This window comes from Bos grunniens, chromosome 10 (assembly GCF_055505025.1).
Source record: "Bos grunniens cultivar Pamir isolate PY7600 chromosome 10, Bosgru_T2T1.0, whole genome shotgun sequence".
Lineage (NCBI taxonomy): Eukaryota > Metazoa > Chordata > Mammalia > Artiodactyla > Bovidae > Bos > Bos grunniens.
The window spans coordinates 44,325,179-44,344,447 of NC_141174.1; the positions used below are offsets into that span (position 1 = coordinate 44,325,179).

The 19,269-nt window shown below is 43.2% G+C and overlaps 1 long non-coding RNA gene across 2 annotated transcripts; it reads left to right on the forward strand.

The window, feature by feature from the left end:
- Nucleotides 1-350: 350 nt before the first annotated feature.
- On the forward strand, nt 351-17,390 carry LOC147364438 (uncharacterized). 2 transcript variants are annotated; one of them, XR_015134474.1, is made up of 3 exons: nt 351-559; nt 11,727-11,793; nt 16,896-17,390. It is a non-coding gene; the product is annotated as an uncharacterized LOC147364438 (long non-coding RNA). The 2 variants fall into 2 exon arrangements; XR_015134473.1 differs by lacking the exon at nt 16,896-17,390 and adding an exon at nt 12,829-12,891.
- Nucleotides 17,391-19,269: the final 1,879 nt, after the last annotated feature.

Consider the following 19,269-nt stretch of genomic DNA (forward strand, 5'->3'; position numbering starts at 1 on the left):
GAGCAGGGCAAACACTGGCTCAGCCTAAGAGGCTAAACCGCACACCCAAGGTCCCAAGTTAGTGGTAGAGTTTAGAACCCAGACCTCCTCTCTTCCCAGCCAGAGCCCTTGAAGACTGGACTGCTTCATTCTGCCTTGGAGAAGGGCTGGTGGGAAGCCCTTCCCCTGGGACCAAAGGAAAAACACTCCTACCAGTTCATTCTCCAACCACGGAGTCGAAGATTAGGCCACAAGTTTGATCATATCCCAAGTCACTTAATGAAACTTTCCAAGTTTATTTTTACTTCTAAACACATGTGTTTAACAGACATGTTTCTAAAAAGAGCTCCTATCTGCTCTCATTCTTTCAGAATAAGTTTTCTAAAGCTGATTTGGACTACCTGGACTGTGTAAAGACAGCTGAAGGCACAGAACTGACAAATCAACGAGATACCGCTAATCTCTGATGGGCCTGGGCACACGAAGGTTTTCCAGGCCTGCTCTTCCCTTCTGCTCTTTTGTTGAAGCTGGATCATTGCGTAGGAGCAGTCATTCCGGAAGGAAGGGCTAGGTATTGAAGGTGAGCTCAATACATTCTACTACTCTCTCTATGGACTTGGCTGTTGTCATGGTTACTTTTTTCAAGATACCACATTGGGACTTTCACTCTTATTCCACACTGGAGAGGAAATCAACAAGCAGGGAAGTCTGCATCCAGAGGGATCTCAGGAAAGCAAGACTTTCCCTTGCTTCTACCCTGATAGAGTTCCTGTTCTGTAGAGCAAATGTGCCCTACATTCCAGACTTCTCCTGACAATGCTCCACTGTCATTGAGTCACACCTTTCCCCTGCAAGTGGTGGGAAAGCTCTTAGGAGCAAAATTGGCCCATCTCCTGTCATGGTGGCAGTCCACAGCTGCAGTGACTGGGCAGGTAGGTCTTGGAGGAGCACAGCAATCTCAGGCAGGCAGCTCCACAGCATAGACAGAATTTGCACAGCTCAGTGCAAAGTGAAAAGGAGGAGCCCCTTGGTCAAAAAGCAGGGAGGGAAAGGCATTTTCCTTTCTTCCATGGTCTTTCCGCCTTTTAAAGTTTGCCATTTGCTGTTGTGCTCTCTTGGGCACAGGGATACTCTTAGGGCAACCACCGTGTGATGACTCAGTCCCCTTGGCTGTGCACCAGTCCTGTCCTTCTCCCATCTGTGCCCAGCCATGTTCACTGGGCAGGACAGAGGAGTGGGGAATCCAAAACTTGGGAAGCTGCAGGAGGCATGACCCTGTTTGAGCCAAGGGTCCAAGTTCCTGGTGCATTCAGTCCCATGGGACTTTGCTCACAAAACAAAGACTCAAAGATAAAACTGTTGAGTCAATATGGTGACTGCAGACCATTAAACAGCAAGTACAACCCCCTTCTGAGCTCCAGGCTCTATGCGACCAACCCCTGTGGTGTTTACCCAGGCAGCTAGTCTGCCTGCTCCCCTGTCAAAAGGGAAGGGCACTCCTTGTGCAGACCCCAGCCTAGCAAGCTGGAGTGCTCCAAGAAGCTTTAACTGCCACAGCCGGTTGTTACTAGGCATCTCTTTTTTCTCCACTCTCTCCAGCCTAAGGGAAAGGCAGATTCTAAATAGACAAGTAGGAAAGCAAAGTACTAGACTCACTCTTCCCTATGTTTCTTCTAGGGCACTGTTCAAATCCTTTTATTGTATTGATGGGATTGCATGGTTTACACTAGCTCTTATCTCTTTCCTTCATCCTTTTAAAACCACTTTATTGAGGCATAATTGACATATAATAAACCTCAAATATTTAAAGCATACAATCTTATGAGTTTTGACACATATCTATGTATGAATGAGATCATCACCAAAATCAAGATAACATTTTCATCATCTTGTAAGCCATCCCTTCCTCTGCCTCATCCTTAACTACAAATGTGCTTCCTATCACTATGGATCAGTTTACATTTTTGAGAATCTTTTCTCAGTGTAATCATATAATCTGTACTCTTTTGTCTGGTTTCTTCCACTTAGCATATTGGTTTTGAGACTCATTTATGTCATTGTTCAGTTCAACAATTTGTTTCTCAGTATTGCTGAGTAGCATTCTATTTTATGGTTAAACCACAGTTTATCCATTCACTTGTTAATGAACCTTCAATTTGTTTCCCAGCTTTTTGGCTATTTCAAATAAGGCTACAATGAACACAGACATACAAGAATAGAATGTGGCTGCATTGTGTGGTAGCTATATTTTTAACTTTTTTAAAACTGCCAAATTATCTTTCAAATTACCAGAAGTATCAGAGTTGCAGTTGTTCCACATTCTCACTAACACTTGATATGCGTCAGTCTTTTAATTTTAACCATTCTAGAAGTATCTGATTGTGGTCTTAATTAGCCTCTCCCTAAACCTAGATAGCATATTGAAAAGCAGAGACATTACTTTGCCAACAAAGGTCCGTCTAGTCAAGGCTATGGTTTTTCCAGTGGTCATGTATGGATGTGAGAGTTGGACTGTGAAGAAGGCTGAGCGCCGAAGAATTGATGCTTTTGAATTGTGTTGGAGAAGACTCTTGAGAGTCCCTTGGACTGCAAGGAGATCCAATCAGTCCATTCTAAAGGCAATCAGCTCTGTGATTTCTTTGGAGGGAATGATGCTAAAGCTGAAGCTCCAATACTTTGGCCACCTCATGGGAAGAGTTGACTCACTGGAAAAGACTCTGATGCTGGGAGGGATTGGGGGCAGGAGGAGAAGGGGATGACAGAGGATGAGATGGCTGGATGGCATCACTGACTCCATGGACGTGAGTCTGAGTGAACTCTGGGAGTTGGTGATGGACAGGGAGGCCTGGAGTGCTACAATTCATGGGGTCGCAAAGAGTCAGACACAACTGAGTGACTGAACTGAACTGAATTACTAATAACTTTGAGCTATTTTTAGCCAACTTACTGGCCATTCATTTATCTTTTTTTTTTTCTTTTTTTAAACTCCGGCCCCCACACCAACCTGCTTCACTGAGCAGGTAAGAGGAGACCCAGCCCAAGTCAGCTGTGGAGGTCAGCAGGGCTGGGCCAGCCATATATCTTCTCTTGTGAACATCTGGTCAAGTATTTCCCCTTTTTTGCTTTGTTTGCTTTGGCAGCACCATACAGCCTGCAGGGCCCCAGTTCCCTGACCAGGGACTGAACCTGGACCTGGCAGTGAGAGCCTGGAATCCTAACCATTAGGCCACTAGGGAACTCCCTCCCCTGTTTTATAAAATTGGTTTGTCTTATTGAATTTTAAGAGGTTTTTTTTTTTTTTTTCTTTTAAATGTTTTGAAATCAAGTTTTTTGTCTAATATATGTGTTCCAAATATTTTCTTCCTAGTCTGTGGTCTGCTTTGTTTTCCTACTGTCTATTGAAGATCTAAAGTTTTTTAACTTTTGATGAATTCCAATTATTAATTTTTCTTCTGTGTTGTGCTTTTTATATGTATTCTAAGGAAACTTCACCACCTCAAGATTACAAAGATTTTTTTCTCTTGTTTTCTTTTAAAAGTTGAGCAGTTTTAGGTTTTACATTTAGGTCTGTGATTCATTTTGAGTGAATTTTTGTGTATGGTGTGAGTTAAGGGTTGATGCTTCTCCCACCCCTTACCTCCTTAACCACATCCAGTTGATCCAGCACCATTTGTTGAAAAAAGTTTTCTTTCCCCATTGAACTGCCCTGGTACCTTTGTTTAAAATTGACAGTATATGTGTAGGACTCTCTGGACTCTCTATTCTGTTCTAGGGATCTGTATGTTTATTTTTTGCCAATACCAAACTTTTGATTACTGTAGCTTTATAGAAAGTATTGAAATATAGCAATAAGGTTGGTAACTTGGAAGACAAATTCTCCAACTTTGTTCTTTATAAATTACTTTGCAAGATTTCCCTGGTGGTCCAGTGGCTAAGACTCCATGCTCCCAATGCAGGGTGTCCAGGTTCAAGCCTTGGTTGAGGAATTAGACTGAGAATCCTTAGTCCTTAGTACCTGCTGTGACCGAGTTCTCATGCCACAACTAAAAGATCCTGCATGCTGCAACTAAGACCCAGAGCAGCTCAATAAATAACTTTGCCATGGAAGTGTGCTTCTCAGATCTCCTTCAAAAGAACCTGCTTTTGGAAATGTGGTTGATGACTCTAACTCTATAGATTCACCAGCAAGTTCACAGAAAGGCTATCTTTCTCTTGGTAGCTCCAACCAATGACTGAGTATGGTATGGGTATTCTGATAACCCATTCTGTCCAATGCAAGACCCTTCCAAAAGGCAATCTTTGCCTGGGGACAACCCCTTTCCTAACTAAAACTCTCAATTACACTCTGGTCTGAAGCCCTTTGCACACAATTCTTCCCTCCTTGTCTCCTTTCATGGGTGCCAGACCTGCATTGGGATCTGACAGTGTTCTTGTCTGTTCCTGCTCCCTTTCCCACCTTCTCTCCTCCCCATTTTCCTCTAGAAATCTCTTGCATATCTAAATCCAGTCTCCCTGCCTGCTTCTCAGAGGTCCCTAACTCACCATACTTTGGTTATTTGCATTTCTGTATACATCTTGAAATCAGCTTTGTTCTTTGAAACTCTAAACAAAAAGCCGCTGGAATTTTAATTGACAGTTCATTGATTCTACAGAACAATTTAGGCAGAATTGCCGCTTTAAAGATACAGCCTTAGAGCACAAATCTGATATATCTCACCATTAGATCTTTAATTTCTCTCAGCAGTGTTTTGCACTTTTTGATGTAGCAATCTTAAACTTTTTTAAATTTATTTATTACAAGTATTTTATGGCTTTTTGTCCTATTGTATTGGAATGGCTTTTAATTTTTTTTCAATTGATTGCTACTAATGTAATATAATACAATTGGATTTTGTATATTAACCTTGTAGCCTGAAACTTTGCTAAATTCATTACTAGTCTCTGTCATTTTGTCTCTGCTTTCCTCATATTTTTAAATAAAAATTTTATGGAATTGCAGTGCTCTAGTAAGAGTAGGGTGTAGTTGAAGCTTCAGCCTTTGTCTCTCCAGAACTTCCCTGCCCCTGACCTTCAAAAACAGTTTCTGAAAATCCTCTTAAGAACTGCAAGACACTAAGTAACACAGCTACACAACCCACTGTCCTAGGGGAGTTGGTATGTACTGAGTACCTTTAACCATAATTTATAGGCATTTTTCCTTGCCTCAGTCTTTAAAAAAGGAAAAAAAAAAAAAAAAAACAACTTGTAAGATAAGTAAAAGCAGTTCCATTTTAAAGATAAAGAAATAGAGGTTAAATCTTTCGATACTGTCTCACAGTTGATTTCTGGCTGAGGAAGGATTAAAATCCTTCTGTCTGACTCCCAAAGTTCATGTTCTTTCCTCCCCAGTCTGACTCAGCCAGACAGCTAGATATTAAAACAGATTGATGCTGATGGCCAGGTTTTTGTATTGACTAATTATGCATCCATCCAGCACATGGGCTTGCACGTCAGGAGGCCGGACTGGGCTCTGATGTTCCACCCCTCCTGGTTCACCAGCTTCCTGTTCCACATGCTGTCTTTTGAGGATACCAATGACTTCTCTTTCACTAGTCTGATGAACTGTTTGCCAGTCAGAAATTTTTACTTTTCTGCTGCTGCAAAGAACATCTTGCAACTATTTGCTTTGGGCTCTCTTCTAAAGTCTCTGGCCACCTTTTATCTGTCTTCTGTCCTAATTCCTTATGGTGACCTCTTTTCTCATTAATCACCCAGGGTCACCCAGTCTGCAGACTGAGGTCTTCTGTTTTGTCCCTCTCCACACTCATTCTTAGAGACACCCTTCCAAACTTAGGAGCAAGACCCTTTTTAACAGGTCTGTCAGTTGCCAAAAGGTGTGGTCCCAGGCTTCTTGGGTATTCCAGAGTACCCCTACTCTTCATCTTCACATAAAACCATTAAAACATCATGGAAATTCTAATGGCTTAGCATCTACATGATGTTTTCCAGGTTGCCCCCCACTCCCACCTTCTACTCTAAAAACAGCACAAATTCTTAGACCCTAAATATCTTGATTTATACTTTGGGGGACATATTTAATGTTTTCAAGGAATGTCTCCCACTTGAATAAGCACATTTATAATATCTAAACCTTACTGAAAGCCAATCTTACTAGGTAGCTAATTCCTAAATTTCTGTTATTTCTAGGGTTACCAGCATTATCTTTGTTTTCTTTCCTCCTTTCCTTCTTTCATCTAATCACAAAGCCTAGCCCATTGTTTGCTCTGAACTCATCTCCAGTTGGGTTTTATCCTCTGCATCTGTTGCCCAGGCCAGGACCATCAGTTCACTCCTGATTAGTTCAAGGATTTCAAAAGACTGATCTAGTTGGTAGTATGCCCAAGTTAGGATCAATAACACATGAACAAAACTCTTTCTCTGGAATTATTTGTCACAGATGTCTACAGTCTAGTGATATTCAAAAACCAGGAGCCTGAATCAGCATATTTTTATTGACTCATTTTCTGATCACTTAATTCAAACGGCTTTGTCTGATTGCTAAGGTTTTCTGCCAGTGTCTTGTATCACCAAGTTTATTGTTCACATTATTCCTCAACATGGAACACCTTCAGCCAAGAGAAGAAACCCAAGGTTTGCTGGCCCTCTTATGTGAGCTGATCGTTCTCACCTCCATGCTTTTTGCCCATTTTATTCCACATGTCATGAATGCCAATTCTCTGTCTCCAATTTTTCCCTCTCATTGTAGACCCTAGTCCTATATTTTGCTATCCTAGGATTGCTTCTCTAACCCTTTCCAACCTTCAAAATGAATGTTCTAGAGCAAGTCTTTTAGAATTTACTTAGCAAATACTATATTTACATTAATCTAGCTCTGACAAGCAGAAGTTCTCACATCAGCTGGAAATGAATATCATCAGGCTATAAGCTTCTTCAAGATGAGGACCATGTCTTATTTAACTTTATATTACCAGCATCTAGTCCAGTGCCAGGCACATCATTTAAGTGCAGTAAACATATATTGAATAATCAACTACCATTTTATGGTGGCGAGTTCCTTAAGTGAAGAAGTTTTAGCTTCCTAATATGGAAAACAGTGCTCACAATGCTAGCATCATAGGTCATCAACATTAAATATGAAAACCCATGTAAAGGTCCTAGCACAGAACTTGGCACGGAGAGTTCAGTCCATGCTGGGTTCACACATTTCTGTTGAATTTTTAGAATTGTCATCACAATTGTCGAGCTCCCCTAATTGCATATCAGGGTATTTCTGTTAGAGCCTTTTCTGGAGTAGTACCAAATTCAAGTGTGGGTCCAACAGGAGGAAAACAGTACCCTTTGTTATCAAGTTTTGGTGTGGGGCATGGCTGTGACATATCTGACATGCAGATATATGCTGGTTTGCCTCTTTAGGAGAATCTATAAATGCATAATCTGTTTGGATACTAGGCTTAATCATGGCAAGGACCAGTTTCAATCCCCTTACTTTTCATATAGGAGAGAAACTGTATGATCAGCAGGTTGAACAGCCTTTGAACGCTTCAGCGCATTCACTGCAGCACTGAACTCTGCATATGTGTTTCCATCAGGAAGAGTGGAAAATAGAATTCCTGAGGAGCTTGCAAATCACTTCCATAAACTTAAGAATTTTCATAATTTTGGAGTGGCAGTCACTCCTAAACTGAATTAGGCTCTCAGTTTTTCTATCTGTAAAATAGGGGTAATAGTTTGAACTCTCATCCTCTTCTTATTAATAATTATAATACAGAGGAAAGAGCACTGGACTGGGAGTCAAGAGGACTGAGTTCTATCCCTTGTTGTGACTAGCTGCACAGACCTTGGGCAAATCACTTCAACTCAGTTTCCTCCCCTCTAAACTGAGAAGTCTAAAAGAGGCAAACTCTAAGTCAGCTCCCAAACCGCAATGGATATACTTTTTAAGAAATGAAGGGGCCCTCTTCTTCTACCCAGGGATGCCAGATGAGAGGAGACTTTCTGCGCCCTGTATAGAGACAGGGGCATGGCCTGTGCTGTCCGAGGTCAGTATTTGGCATCTATGTGCTGACCATATGTGTCACAGCACCGTGCACCAGGCAGGAACTCAAAGAGTATGAGTGCGATTAAAGATAAGTACTCGAGGGCAGTAGAGGCATGTGAATTATTTGGATATCTTTGCACAAATATAATGATCATGTTTTGTGCAAAAGCAGAACTTATTGTCATGCATTTTTTTTCACATTTCCTAAGCTGCCCACTGGCCCTCTGATTTTTCGGTTGGAGGGATTACCTGTGGGTATACCCCAGTAGACAAAGTCTGGAAAAAGAAGTGGAAAGTTGCCTGTTACATCTGTTGGCGTGTTAGTTCTTCCTCCAAGGATGAACTCAAGTGTAGCAGGTGAAGAGCTGCCCCACTGGTATTCATTTGATGATCATGCCAAGTTCAAGGCAGATCATCTCCAACCCCAAACCTTTCTGGATCTATATCACACCTTAGAATATGTATGTGCTTGTATATATTAACACTATCCTATTTCCCAGCTGCAGGAAAAGAACCACAGGATTTCCAGTCAGAGACTTGAGTTAAGCCTTGGGCAGGACTCTTCAGGTCTCTAAGCTGATAGAAGGATCAAAAGAGACAAGCGCATGTAAAGCGCTTTGTTCCAGGGTTAGTCACAGCAGTCCTGGCCCTCCCTCCTCTATAGATCTCCTCCTCAAATACTGTTTCAGGGAAGTTTTGTTAAATTAACTAAGACTCATCCCTTTGTTAGGGATATTTGAAGAAGGGGCATCCGTACAGACCAGAGGCTTTAGAACCAGACTGCACGGGTCACTGCTGTCCTGCAACTTTGAAGCAGTGTCCCTCGGAGGAAGCTCTGCTTTCGGTAGCATCATCTCACCCACCCCCACCCAAGCCCGCCTGGGTTCTCTTCCCAGTCACTGCAACTTGGTGGCATGTCACTTGACCTGCTTCCCCTCTACCCATGCAGTCCCTAACTGTTGTGATCAGGGGCTGCCCCCTAGGGAGCCCTGCCTCAGGCTCTGTTCTCACAGAAAGGGTACCTCAAAGAGTCCTACCCCACTTGACTTGAGATGTGTGTCATAGCAAGGAGGCCATATGCCCTGTGGCTGCCAGTGCCACAGCCCAGCCAAATGCCCCCTCCAATTCATAGCCTGTGACAACCATTGAAAATTGGGGATCTGAGTCACCCCAGAACCAGGGGTTAAGGATTCTCTGCTGTGAAAAGATGCCTAAAGCTTTACCACCAGCCACCTACTAAAAACGTTTGCTTTACTAAGACTAGAGGGACTATTTGAAGGTCAGTTTAAAATGGTAGCTTGTGCCATTGTGGCACAAGGAGAGTGCATGGGCTGGGGAGTCAGACTGGCCCTAAGTGGAAATCCCAACTTTACATTCACTGTTCACGTAACCTCCTGGGGCAAATTGCTGAGCCCGGTTCACACACATGTCAAGTGGAGCTGCTGATGCCTTTGCACAGTTGTTGTGAGGATTAAACAGAACTGCATATTGTAAAGCACCCAGCCTATAGGGGCTGCTCCGAAGGTTTTTCTCTTGCTCCCTTCTCACCAGAGAAAGACCAAATTATCTCAAGTATGACTCATTTAAATTTTTTTCTGTTAAAAAGCCAATCATGTCATAATTGATCATTTCTGACTGACCATTTCAATTCAGGTGTTAAGGTGTCCAGAGTAAATGGATTTGTTTGTAGTGTGGACCTCCCACAAAGCAGGACAGTTTGCCAGTGGGTCTACCAGCTGTTACCCTCCCCTCACACCCCTCCCCACCCTACCAGCCCAATCCCACCCCTAAAGTTGAAGGAAAAGGGCCATTAAGTCTGTCTGAAAATCCTAGACACCAAATAATTAGAAGCTTTTTGTTCATGAAACTATCTTTTTTCCCGGGAAGCCCTCACTAATGGAGAGGCTTATTTTGATTTCCTGGTTTATGATTTATATTGAGACCATTTGTGTATTTGTGTGTGTTTCAGAAGTAACTAATCCCAAAACAGCAGAACAAATTGCCTTAGTCTATAGTAGCCAGTCTGTTCTAAGTATCTCATTGTATATCTCAGATTTTGTCATTGTTTGTCTGTCTTGGTCAGACAGCTCATTACAAAATGACAAGCTCTATAGTGTTGTGGGCCCCTTTGTTTCCTTATGCATAGACAAAATGTAGAAGATGTAACCCTCAAAAGACATAGTGAATGGATCTGAAAAATCTTAAAGAACCACTGAAAAAACTACCACTTATAATATAAATGTTATCATATTTTCACTTATTTTAATTCCCCTTCATATTTAGGAGACTGTGGCACGCTGTAAGATGGAAATACATCCAAACACAGTCCACACAAGTTATATCTTATAGTTATTTATCCAAGTTCCTTAAATCCACAAACACGTTTCCGGAATAATGACCAGAAGTACAGTAAGTCTTTAGTTCTAAAGGACAAAGCTATGTTTCTCCGTACTTGCATAGTACATCGCTTAAAAAAAAAAAAAAAACTTCCTGCAATTCAATTTAAAATACCCAAGCTGCTAACTTCCAAGCAAAGCTATCACAAGAAGGAATTCTTTCTGCCTGAAATTGGTAGCAGTAACAGAAACACAAGTCATAAGCAGCTTTTAAAATCAAGCATGATCGTGTTGTGCTGATTAAGGAGCATTTTCTTAACCGAGCAATTGTAGGTCCCAGATTTTCTGGGACTGTCCTGATTTTGAATGCCCTGACCCACTGAACTCTGTATTTAGACTAAATATCCCATTTTCTGGTTTCAAAAAGGTGTCAGCACATGGTTCAATTTAAAGATAAGTGGCACACACGATTGTTATAAAAAACCAAAGTATCATCATCCCAACTTGTCTAATTTATTGAAACTGAAATTTTCTAAAGTCTCTTTGCTTAGATCTGTGGTATCTCTATAATCTTTCCAGGTTAAATTGGAAAATTTTTTATTTCACTCTTAAAACACATCTTTTTATGCAATCCCCAAGTGGGATTATAATTACACAGTCTTAATTGATGGAGTTCAGATGAAAAAAATGGTTCCTCATCTCTAACTCCAAATTTCTAGAAAGACTTAAAGCTACTCCTGGGTACCTGGAAAAAAAAAAGGAAACAAGGCACAGATGCCTGGAATTTCTATTTTTAGCTTTGGAATGAATCTTTTCTTATGGTAATGAAAACAAATAGAAAAATGCTTGCTTTTGTGCTATGAAAGAGAGAAGAGAAAAACCGGTCCATAAATACTTGCAAAAAAAAAAAGACCACTTGCTACTGGAATAGAAACTGGATTAAAAAGCTGAAGTTTAGAAGTAAAATTATTTGGATACTCCTTAAATATTTTAGCAGCTTAAAAATGCACTAGGAAAAAAATTCACGTATTTCCCCCTCGCAGAGCATACCATTCGGGGTGATACTTGCACAGTTCTATATTGCCACAGTGTGGATTTTTTCCCCTCAAATGAAAACCTGCAGAAATAAACTCAGAAAAAGGAGAGATTGCTTCCCCCTTCCATCCTCATGCCAATAAAATATTTTAAGTGAACAGTTTTCTGATCACAAAATTCAAGTCCAAGTTGTTTTTAAAAATCAAGAAACAGTTATTTAATAGAATACATTCTATTAAAAGTTAGCCAAGACCAACTAACAAGACCTCAAAAAAGGAACATATTTCAAAGAATTTTGTTCTCTTCAATAGTTGCATGAGTTGTTTTTTTTCTTTCAGGATAATGTGCAAATATCAAGGTTACCTGGGTCTGCTGGTCACTTCTAGTTTTGGACTCTTGAAGATGGTGAGTTTTGCTAATGATGCGCTGCTGTTTAAAGAACCGGGTGGCTTTTCTGGCAATCACTCTTTGTGTGCCATCTTTTATAAAGGTGCTTCTTGTTGCTAAGAGATCAGTTGCTTAGAGACCAAATCATTAAAAAAAATATATATGTCAGAGGCCAACATAAATTATAACCAAAATTTGTCATTTCAGCTCGCCCTCTTAGTGTTTGGCTTTTGTAATAGATTGTAACGTACCAAGAGAAGCCAATTACTAATCACAAATAGAAAACGGACCATGAGGAGGAGAAAAGATCTGTGCGTACGCTCCCATGGACAGGGAGTAACACCGCTGATTCCCTGGGAGAGAGTTACAACCTCACGGGGCTCTCTGAAACTTTGACTCCTCATGGGGGGGTCTGAGATGTACATTTATGTACACACATATACCTGTCCCAGGTAAACTTGGGTGCAGTTTGGAGTATGAAGACAGGGCAATTGTGGAGCTACTTTTGTCTTTTTCAAAGGAAAATTAAGAGAAAAAAGATGCTGCACTTGGAAAAATGTTCAGTTGGGAAACTGAAGTGATCTTAGCCTTCAGCCAGATATTTCTGTGTGTGAACAGCTGCCACGGCTGCAGGTCTGTACCATGCTGGGAGGAGGGGGCTGGTGTACAAATCTGCCTTTTATCTTCTCCCCTGTGCAGCACCATCAAGGAGACAGCAATAAAAACAATTGGTTAAGTAGGTAAGGTTTGGCCTTGGGGTTCTTTCTCTCCCACTGTGTGGTGACTTTGCCCATTGAGAGACTCTCCCCTCAAATTAGCTGTCATTCAAGTATTACCCCTCCCAGGGGACATTTACATTTTAGGAATATATTTTTAAATGAAAGACTAAGAATGGTAGCATGTGAAGCTTCTTAACAGGTAGGATAGGTGATGTAGGGGAGCAAAATAAAGCTATATACACTCCTTAACTCTATAACTTCATAACACCTCGCCATCCTCCATCTCTTTTCCTACCTCCTCCATCCTTCACAGTTCTCTTTGGTCCCATCTTAGGTGAGAAGCAAGCAAGCAATAAGGGATCAAAGACTTGGAGTTAAGAATCAGGTAAGATAAAAAGAATACCTAGAATTATATATATATATATATATATATATATATATATATATTTAAACAAGCCTCCAAAGTGCTTGCCATTAGAAAAGAATTCATGCCTGTCTTGACTCCTAAATAGTGTTATGATGAACACATTATGTGGGAGAATGTGGAGCCAGGGCTAGGAGGTGGGATGGAAGCATCAGGTGGGGTGATGAAATGGTCTGGCTCTCATTCATTACCTTGTGCTGATCTTTGTTAGGTTACAATCATCTCATCATTCATTTACAGAGTAGATGAAAGACCCACCAGTATCAACTTATTTAGAGATACATGGCAGTTGGGAAAAAAAAAAAATTACAACCTGTGCAAATGGAATGGGGCTAACGCTCAGCAGAAATTCATTATAAGAGGAAAGGAAACGCTGACTTTGCCCAGCCCAGGCTATGAGTCAAATGGATATAGGGCATGTGAGTGTTGCAGAATAAACTCAGGTATGTCACCAAGATTTCCCTTAAAGTCTCTTCTCCCTTTCTAATCCCCCCAATTTTTCTTTATTGCCTATTTTTTTTTTTTAGAAAGAAATGGAAGTAGAAAGGGAAGGGATCTGAGAGCAATTAGGGACAGAAAAAGGCAAGAGAAATTAAAATTCCCGAGTACGTGATTGGTCCTTAGTTGAAGGAATGAGACAAACGTAGAGGAGGTTAGGGGGAAAGAGGCCATGAAGTTGATTGCATGTTTCTTAAGGCAGGGACCACCTTATACTTTTCTTTCCCCAATTCCACATACTTTGTACAGGGCTTTTGCATTTAGACCTCAATCAAATGGTTTTGTTAACTTCCAAGTCAAAGGAAAAAAAAACTGGGCCTGAAGAGGTTGAACTATTCCTTGGCCCTATACCGCATGTGCCTGGTTCCCTCCAAAGGAGCAGGCTCTGCAGATGTTTATATTTTGGAGTCCAATCTGAAAATAAAACCCACCTTTATTCTTATCCATCTGCCCTAATCTCAACTCCTTTGGCTCTGCTTTGACTCTCCCCACTCTTGTGGCCATTTGCGTTGGATTTCTTTGCTTCTACCTCTGTGACATGAGGCCCCTGCCTGTCTTTTTGGCCACCTCTTGCCCATTGGAAGGTGATTCAGGCACCACTCAGGATACCAATCTTTGGCCAAGCTCCAGGCTTTCACCTGCCTAGGTGGAGGTGAGAAATGCAGCGGGTCTGTGAAGGACCCACTCAGTTGTCAACCCTGTGTGACTGAAGAAAATAGGCTTGGATCCATGAAGCCTCTTCCTACAAGCGTCCCAAACTGAAAGGACATTTTTCACAGGAAATAAACTGTTTGCACCAAGGAATGTGATCTGGTGTTTTTGGGATCCTACACTGCAGCAGACCACTTTTTCCACAGATGAATGGACCAAAGAGCCCCCACAGCCTGGTTCTACCACTGCTGTGGTGCTGCTCAGCCCATATAAGCTCCATCTCCCAACCTCAGGAATGAGGGGGAAGCTGGGAATCCAGAAGAGTAGGGAGACGGTACACTGAGAGACATCGAGCCCCAAGACATCCTCTGCAGAAGTGGTTGCTGCCTCCAGTGCCTTTCATTGATAAAAGCAGTTTTCTTTGATGCCACTCCCAACTGGGCACCCTATTGCATCTATTGCCTCCTACCCAACTGCCAGTAATTCCCCCAGGACTTGCCTCTCTTGACTGAAAACCGAAGACACTTTCTAGAAATAGAAGAGCCCCCTTCTTAGTTAGTTAGGAGGACCTACTCCTATCCTGGAAAGTGGATAGGACCTACTCCTATTCCAGTATAGTGGCCTGCAACTCCCATGCCAAATTCTGTGGGAAAATATCCCCAGAAGAGGGCAAAGGGCCTATCTAGAGGAGCATGCCCTACTAGATAAGAATGGAGGCTGCCTCAAGTGCTTGAGGTCCTCTCTCGAGGGACATCTCTGCATGCAGGCAGCCTACAGCAACTAGTAAAAGCTTAAGCAGTACCAAACAAGGCACCTTGCCAATGTTGTGTGCTGGGCAGAAAGCTACTCTTAAAAGCCAGAGTACCAGAGGGCCACAGAGGAGCCACCGCCCCGGAAAAGTCTCCTCTAGCTGTCAGCGCAGTGGCTGCTATTAAAGAACAGGGTTTGGACAGTGACGGCAGCAGAACACACCTGCCTCAAATTGAACTTCAGGGCCATTTTGGGAGGTGTGAGGTGAAGGTGCAGAGAGGACGTGTCTCTCCCAGAGACGGCTGTCCATCCTGGCTAGAAGTACTGCAACCAAGCTTGCCCTTGTGCTGATTGCTTCTCTGGACTCCAAACTCTTATTGAAATCCACAGGGACTTCTGGCATGCTAAGATCTGAGACACAGAGGCAGGCCTCAAGGCTCACGTTATTGCTGCCTTCCCTAACGGCAGTTCCTCCTGGTCCCACCTTCTCCTGGCAGTGATGAAGGCTTTAAGACATCACGTGTCATCACCCCTTTAGGCACATCATCACAGCCTTACTCAGCAAAAATCCCTCTAAAACACCTTGCTCCCCCATCCAGATTGTATCCCTGCTTTTTGGGGGTATACATCTGTCCACAGGCATAGTCTCCAGTGATTACCTAAAGAGCAAGGCCAGACACAGCGTATCTCTTGGGTGCTCAGGGAAGATTCGCCCTTGTCCCTGTCACCAGTAACGGACCTGATCCAACTATCTAGATAATGTACCTGTAACAACCCTCTGCCCCTTCTCTCCTGCTAGATAGAACGCCCCTTCTCTCCCCTCCTTCTCCACCCCGCCACAGGAAATATGGCTTCCACCCACCCCACGTCCCCAAAGCTCTGGTCATACCAACACTCTGGAAACCAGCCTGCCATTGGGGGAGCAACAGCAACCCCCTTCCAGAAAGGCCTCAGCAGCACCTTGCTCTGACATGTTGAAGACCGCAACAAAGAGCCCATCCACCACCCCTGGTCTCCAGAGCAAGCATGTATGTCCAAACCCATCTTGTTGGTTGCCAGATATTCAAGGCAGGGAGCTCTCGGACTGCAATTTGTATGATAATTAACGTAACAAAAGAGCTCAGCCTGATAAGAACCACCACGTAATCCAATTTCACTGCTTTTCTTGGAGAAAGAACCATGATGTTCTCTTCATAGATTGTCTGGCCCTCATTGACCCTCTTTCGCAGTTGGTATTATACCCATCTGTTAAGTAGTTTCCTGGGTGAGAAAAAAAAAATGGGAAAAGGAATGGGAAGCAAAAGAAGAATATGCTGTGGTAGGGAAATGTAGAAGCAAACAGAAGTTAAGGGTCTGGTGCTCTTGAACTTATGAGCATTACATGTCCTCACAAGGCGCATACATTAATATCCACACTAAACAAATTTCCCTGTAGACTAGCTCTAGAATCTTCTAGTCCTCCTCAAGAGAGATCGAAGGGAGATAATTAATAGTTGCAACACAATTATAAGCCAACAATGTTGCTTTAGCAAAATACAAATAAACTGAGCAAAATTATCTTAAAACTACTCTCTTTCCCTTCTCTGATCCACCTCTGAGTCAATCTTTCCCTGTCTTCCCATTCTCCCTGTACATCCCCCCATCAAGCCACCTCTCATCTGCAGGGAAGCACTCTCTTCTGCCCCATCTTTATGCACACCTGCTCAAGCCTGGGACAGCCACACATCTTGAAATGAGGTGGGCTAAGATAAAGGCCAAAAAGCACTAAACTAAACTGCTCTGTCTTCAGGAACCTGTTTTGTTGGTTTTTGTTTCCCTCCTTTAAAGGTTGGTTCCTGCCTGAACCACAGTTTTCAGCCAGCAGAGTACACAGTGCTTATTTCACTCTAACACTGCATTTTGAAGCCAAGTGTGCTGTAACCACGTGGCATGTCCAAAGCCCACTGTGTAAGGGCATCAGTCCTCAGTTAGCTTAAAGGGAATCCTCCTCAAAGGAACAAATGTTCTCCAGTTGCCCGTGCTTCCGACACCATTGCCTCCTTCCCACTCAGGGTTTCCCAATTGTTTTCATCCTGCAGGAGATTCGTTGATTTGTAAACATAGCAACTAAACAACAGCAAAGCATGCAGCAGGCATCCAGTGGAAGGCTGATGAAAACCACCCAGGAGGCAATGAAAGGAAGAGATCCACACAGAGGAGATATTCTGGCTTACATACAAGCAAGAAGTCGAGACCTCATGCCCATGACATCTTGAGAGGTAAGCAGTGGCATATTCAGAACACACCTCTAGGAGGCCTCTGGAGGGGACAGAAGTGCTGCCCCAGTCTTGCCAAGGGTGATCCCAGCAGAAAAGGCTTTCGATCCATCCCACCCATCATTTCTATCCATATAGTGATCAGGAGAGGGCAGGGTCAACAATCGTTACGGTTTGCCCCTGCATGTTCCTCCTACACATAACTCATCTAGATGACACCCACTCCAAAAGAAAAATAGACCCTCTGGGAATGAGCTGGGAAATTTATCAGTCTTCCTTGCCTATCCTGCCCTTTCCAATTCCCTAGACCAATCCCAATCAAAAGAGTAGAAAATATAACTTTCAAGGAAAGGGAAAACAACACAGCCTTGTCATCCAAGAGAGACAGGGGCTAACCACTGCCACGGGGTTAAGTGTGATTGTTTCCAAGAGGCACTGCTAAAGCAATGTAGATTTACATTGCTTTAGCAGACCAGGGAAGGTCTGTTTTGAAGTGACCAGGAAACGGAGCCCCCTGGTACTTAGGGCTTTTCATGATGCTGCTTCCTTGAAGCTGCAGTGAGCCTCTTCCAGTTCTCAAACAGCTGCCGCTCAGGCTTTGGTACACAACCTTGCTGGAAAGCGTCTGTTCCCACACTGGCTCCCCAGGCCCCTCCTCCTCTCCCAGCCACAAGCACCTTGGCCCTAACTCTGCCCCTGCGGGTCTCCCTCTTACTTTCAAATGGCACCCCCTCCTCTAAACCCCCAAAGTAATTATCATACTGACTCCTGATAATCCGCAATGATGCAGGGCTAAACCTATTAAAGGAAACGAAAGCACTGCCTTCTGGATGTCCAACCCAAAGCAGATCCAGGTCGCCAGCTTGATTTTATTGGTAACTAATAGGAAATTCTGACATCTTCGAGGTGGGGTGTGAATTGAAGGTGGAATGTTAAAAAGTTCAATGCCTCAGTGAAATAGTCCATGGATAACTGAATTTGATACATTAGTAAAGAGTTGATATATTAGCTAAAGAGTATTATTGGAGTAAAATATTAAGTAGTAGAAAGCTGTTTTCATGTAATAGTTTAAAAGCACCATGCATGTGACAAGTCATCTCAAGGCGCTAAAGTCTCTATTTTTTTCCCCAACCTATCTCTCCCCCAAATTCATGCACCCCTCAAGAGTAAGGACCATGTCTTACTCATCTTCTAATCCCTGGGCTGCTGGAGTCTGCAGCCCTTAGTAGATGGACAGTGAACTTTGCCGCTTACCCTTCACCTCATGTCCCCAGCCCCCACCTTCCCTGGTGCTCCTCAGGGCCTGACAGCTGAGCTACCTGAGCTCTCAGTCCTGCCATATTCCCAGACCAATCATGTCTTGACACAAGGATTTTTGTTCAAGTAGCCACAGCCCTGTCCACAGTTCAAAGCGTGGTACCAACTCACTGTCTATCCCAAGCTTTCTAACTTAGGCCTTGGTGCCTTGGAGCTGACCCCTAGCATTCCACATTGTTACTCAAGTCAGGTTCTCCACCATAACTCCTTGCAGTTCCCCTGGGCCTAAGTGTTTAGTACTGAGTAGGGATTCATCTGACCCCATTTCCTCGGTCTGGGTGAGCTGTCTAATAAGCATGCCAGCTCTACCACCCCGCCGCGCATGCTTCTGCAGCCCACTACATGGATAGCGGTCACGTATCCCCCAGCCTGTTCCCCTCCCCTCACCCTCCATCCCTTCCTTCCTGGAAACAGAAGCCCTGATTTGACCCCCTGACCCAACAGTCTACTCCCAGTTAAACTCAGACTATTCTCAGTGCTGACAGCAGCCTCTTTGCCCTCAATCTGGTCTCTGCTTTGCCCTTCTGATGGGACACCCCCATCTCCATTTCCCGAACCAGCCCCCAACCCCCGGGGTACTGACCATTTGTTTAAACCAAGGCAGGGGATTACTGAGCCCTGTGCCCTCTTCTCCCAGCTGGCCCTCCACTTAGCATATGGCCACAGTTAGTGAGGGGGCTCTGACATCTCCCAACCTTTCTTGGCAACCTTCAACAAAGGGATCTGCAAGTAATGGTGGTAAGCCCACCCCCAACACACACACACACACACACACACACACACACACACACACATACCCCACTGGATTCCAGCATCCTTCTTGCACTGTCAAGAGAAATGGAAGGTGAACTAAGTGGGGAGGGATTTCTCTGAAATAGGT